General features: G+C 32.7%; 1 pseudogene; it reads right to left on the reverse strand.

Annotated features, from left to right (window-relative positions):
• The window catches only part of LOC106463380, a 39551-nt pseudogene that overhangs the window by 25865 nt on the left and 7974 nt on the right, over positions 1–5712 (reverse strand).

A 5712-nucleotide genomic window follows, 5' to 3' on the forward strand; every position in this document is an offset into this window, starting at 1 on the left:
GTCCTTTCTTAAATAAAACTGGTTTATTCTTTCTGAATATAACTTTGCGATACACGTAATTTCAACAGTCGCGCTGTAACAAACGCTATAACAAAGAACGTCTCACGTACTCAACTTCAATAATACTCAGTTCAATTATTCCTTGTTCCGTCACGTTGTGACCATCTTATATATACCAGACTACCCTCAATCTAGTAGTCTCCCGATAATTCACGAAGGTTCGAGAAGGACGTGGCGTGATACTAGTCACGTGACCTCGCTGACGCAAACAGTATTAAAAACATAGCCTACAACAATGCTAACAGTATAATAAAGGGAACACAGACAATACCACATAGAATTTTTATTGGATTATATGACAGAGCGATTTACTCATATTCCCTTGAATGTCTTTTCAACCAAATATTACAGCTTTCAAATGAAAGAATTGTACATAAATTTTATTAAAAAATAATAGCATATGCTAAATAGAAAAATTCGTGAAATTAAGAATTATACTCAACCTAAACAAAATTAATTATCATCAAACACAAAATACAGCAATAAAGATTTTTTAACAGACAGAAATTACCTTAAACGATTATTATATATAATCACAAACATCATATGCTCTTAAATAAAACTAATTATGCGATATCCTAATGCTGCTGGAATTCCGATTTAAACATTACAACAATTATAAATGAAGTAAGATGACGATACAAAGCTTATAGAACATTGCTTTAATAAAGTTTGAAATTATTATTTTCATAACGATAATGAACAAAATCATCAAAAAACTAGAAGCAAAACATAATTTGCTTAAATAATATTTGGTAAGCTGAATACCTGTGAAACGTAATACTGTTTACCTTTTGAATCTCTTTAACTATTAATCTGTACTTCTTTAACCGCTGTAGTTTTTCTTGGGGTATTGACTGTGCTAGTTTTGTTCGTTGAGCTTCAACTATCCTCAGTTTGCTATCAGCTTGGCGTTCTTCACCATGATAAGCCTGATACGTCTTCATACTCTAGAAGATTAAATGTTTATACACCAGTAGCATATCAGAATTTAATACTTCGTCTTCTTTACTAGGAGAAAACAGGTAAGTCTTTAAAATTTAAATTAACGAGTTTCAGGTTACAATAGAACATTTTGGACCTATAAGTAAGATTATACATCTTATGAAAAGTCTAATAAAAACAAACGGTTTACTGGAAATAAATCACAAAAAGCATTACAGAATCTGGTTCGGAGAAAATCTATATACTACTAGCAAAACACAATTCAATTTTTTTTAATATATTTAAATTAAAAGAGAAAAACAACTTAAATACTATGAATGTTTTAGACTTAAAAGAATACTTTACATAATATAGTAAAAGTCTCCAAAAAAGATGTCCATAATAATCAAACTTTTGTCTTAATGTTTGTTACTAACATATTAAAAACAGATTACTAGCTTCTAAAGCCCACCCCCTTTTTTATTTGTCACAAAATTCTTTGTAGTGAAAAGTTTAAATAAACTTAAACAAAACTTACAGTGTGTAATTCATGTAATACTTTGAGTAGTTCCTCGTGAATTTCACATCCAATCTCCCTACACTAGAGTTACAAGAACATGACTATTAATTTCAACAAACACCAGGAAATATAAATGTACACATCTATATCACGCAGAGTCAAACATAACTCTTTTGAAACTAAAGAAATAATCACGGTAAAGAGGTAGTAATTGTATCCTTATTTATCTAATCTTACAGGGCAATTTTTTACTAATTGATGGGCATATTTTTCATATTTAGTTTCTCAGCATATAGATTGGACTGTTAAGGTTTTTCAAGGGTCAGCAGTGACTTTTAATCAATTAATTAATCTTAACGTACATAACTTCTTTTGGTTGCGTCACTTACTTCAAAAGAACTACAAAGAATCTAGGCCAACCCTAGAAAATCACTCTTTAACTCTCGCTCTCTCTCAAACACACTTAAAAATAAGTGATATACTACATGTGTCACAAAGGCTAATTAATGCAGCATACAGATACATAACTTCTAGATTCTTCTTACACAAAAACAAAAATAATTACCCTAGCAATAAGCGTTAGCTAGTTATATGCTGACCAACTTACACAGCGATAGGCCTACGTGCACAAACTTAATGCACTTTGTCAGTAACGTGATCGTTTATAAACACTTCCCTCTATACGTCTATGTTTTGAGAAAAATGTTTAACCTCAATAATTTGTGCACTGCATTACTGTTATGAATTTTATACATTTACGCACAGCTGTGTCAACCTGATTCCCATCATTTTGTTTCGTATTTTACAGAAGGGTTGTCCTGGTTATGTCTAAATATTTAAATATTTATGATAAACATGGCACTGGAACTAATGATAAACCATTATGGGAATGACTCACTACTAGTACGATATACAGAAAAAAAAATGAAAAAAAGAACAATTAAAAAGTGTAATAAATCAATTTTGCGATTTTATCGAGAGTTAAATACTAGAACAAAAAAAAAAGCCAATATGTCGAGAAAGTTTCCTAATTCTGGTAGGGTGGGGATTAACTGTTTTATTGTGGGCTAAGCACGAGAAGAATCTCGCTTGAGAAACTTTCACAAACAAAGTAGTTACAAGTTTAGAACACACATATCTCAGCGGTAAGATTGTAGATTTAAGACGCTAAAAGTCTGGTTTCGATACCCATGGTGGGCAGAGCACAGATAGCCTATTGTGTAGTTTTGCGCTTAACACAACAAATCAAAATTTATCTATCGTAAAGCGTCGTTGTGGCAAGCACACTTTCCATTATATCATATTAGCAACGAAAAACTGAATATAAACTTCAAGTTGAAACTAACAATATATATGTATATATAGACACACACACACACTTATACAGAAATTTGACTTATCGAACTTGTTATTATGCGCGATAGCATTATTGATCAATTCGTAAAAAAAAAATATTTTAGAATTAACTAACAATAAGATATGGGATTTTTTGTTTGTTTCGGATATTCGCTTCAAGCTACACAAGGGCTATCTCCACTAACCGTTCCTAATTCTGAAATGATAGACGATAATATTTGTTTGTTTTAGAGCAAAGCCACATTGGGCTATCTGCTGTGGCCACGGCGGAAGGAATCTAATCCCGGAATTTGCCTTTGGAATTAGACGAGAAAGAAGGCAACTAGTTAACTATTAGGCTATCTAATTCGATAGTGGAATTGACAGTCACTCTTATAATGCACACATGGCCCCAAAGTACAGAGCGTTAACTTGTTTGGTGTCCAGTAACAGGACGAAACTAGTCCAGTTCGCTAATGTCTGGGTCACTAAAAGGAAATACTTATATATATGTACTGAAAAAGCCTGACCCTACTTAACTCACACAGGTTTAATTCCATCTCTAACAATACCCCCCCCCCCACACACATGCACGAGTTGTTCATAAAAAAAAAAAAAAAAAATAACAAGTACGAAAATCAAAATACTTCCACAAGGTAATAATGCCCTACCTTTTGTAAAAAGGCATTTATAGCGTGTAAAATAGAAAACATGTTAAAACTCTACAAATAGGATTTTTGTGAACAGTTTAAGACACTAAAAGTAATACATTTCTTACCCGTCTATACATTCTTTGCACATCTTCAACGATCTGTGTACAACGGCTTGTAATATTAGTTGTAAGAAGTTCACTAAGAATAGCATGGTCCCGACTTTGTTGTCTCGTGCTTGCTACCAACTGCTCCCAGCATCCGTTGGAAGAAAACAGATGCCACTGTTCTCGTCTGTAAAGTTGATTAATCAAGAAGCTTAACTCTCTTATTTTTACAGAATTATCAGAAATAATTGCATTATTTGAATACCTAAAATTAAATCAAAATACTTTTGCATAAAAATGTTAATTTTCCGAAAAATATTGTATCCAGATTTGAATTTCTATTGAATATTGAACAGTTCAACACCTAAATATACCGTTAGTATTAAGTAATGTTGATGTTCGACATCTAGTTAGCACTGGTAATTTCTTTACTGGGAAACTTTGTTTTATATAAAATCAAAATGCATATGCCTAATTACAATAATAAGGATTATTCTTATTCTTTCTACGGTGAACTTTGTGTTTATTGTACATTTTCACAATCCTGAAAAGTGGTAAGAAAAATAAATGATTCAGGCCGCTAACAATAATGGCGTACAAGTCATCGAATCACTACTCTCTCTTTTAAATCACTGCTTTCATTGACTTCATTCTCATTTCGACCCTCGCCTCAATTACTTTTCCCCTTATTTCCCTTGGCTACAGTGTTTCTGTTTGAACAGAGTTGTCTATGTTCCAATTGTCTTTGCAAGCAACTGTAGTAGTTGTAAAGTTGACCATTCTCTTAGCAACTTCAGACAACTCTTGAACTCCACAAAGTGTTTATACAGTATTGCCTCATCCTCTTTGAAATGAGGACAACTTCAGATTCCAATGGCTTGTCACCTTCCAGCTTTGTGGTAGATGCAAGATTGGTTGCAAAAGATCCAGTAATCCACTTGCACCCACAAAACTTCATCATCCAGTTTTGTGGATTTGGTGGGTGTTAAGGACACTGATCCACGAGTCTTTACAGTGGCTGTCTACAAATGATTTTTGGTTTTAACTGCATATACAAAGCCATTTGTAACTGAACATTTCTTAGTCCCACAGTGTCTTCAGCATTGTTGTTTATGGTGAGATTCGTTTATTTATATTATTATTCAATGGCCCTAAGAAAAACTACTTTAAAAGTTGCAAACAACAAATCAGTTGAAAAAATCTCTATTCGAAATCAATGCCAATGAATATGCTTTCGCTATATTCTCCTCAACAAGACGGCATTAATTTTTGTTCCTTACCCAATTAGATATTTGAGAGACAAAACTATGAAAGAAATACAAAAAGCAAATCTTCTTTCAAAATTTGTCTGAATTTCCGAATTCAACCGAGTTGTAGAAAGAAAATTAAAGCAGCGTGAAACAAAATGAAAACTAATATTTGTCTAAAAATCAACACAAACCGAATGATGTGTGTGGTCAAATGACAGATGTTACTCTCTAACCATGGAAAAGTCTCAAAGTCAGATGAGAAACTGAAGTACAGTTGGAAACTGTCTGAAAGAAACAAAGAGTTGAAAACCATATAAATAAAACAGATACAATACCCACGATGCTATACTTGCGTCACTCCATAAGTAAAAATAGAGAAGACACACTTTTCAAATATTGCTAAATTTCTACACTAGAGAAACTCTGTACATGAGCAGTGATTTCGTCTGTAAGGTGGGGAAGGGAACAATTTAAGAAAAATATTGCATAACATCATTAATTATAGAAAAAAATTCACAGTGACCAGCAGAGGGGGCATTTCACATTGTTTGGCAATTTATTATCGTTTGCAAAAATATAATCATAATAATGATTGTTGTAATAATAGTGATAATAACATTTCAGGATATTGTTATTTACAGAGAAATATGGGTTACTCACTTTAATATTTTCCAAAGAGGTTCTCCCTAATGTGTGTTCTGAAAAAAGAACTCTTTTTTTTCAATGCAGGAACATAAAACAATAAGAATTAGGCTTAAGAAATTCCTTGCATCTAATCCATTCCGAACGTCAGTGATGCACTTAATTATTTTTAGGTCAGTTGAGACAAATTATAAAGTACGTGGGAGGCGAAGCGACACAGGGGA

The sequence above is a fragment of the Limulus polyphemus genome, unplaced genomic scaffold (assembly GCF_000517525.1).
Source record: "Limulus polyphemus unplaced genomic scaffold, Limulus_polyphemus-2.1.2 Scaffold1389, whole genome shotgun sequence".
Lineage (NCBI taxonomy): Eukaryota > Metazoa > Arthropoda > Merostomata > Xiphosura > Limulidae > Limulus > Limulus polyphemus.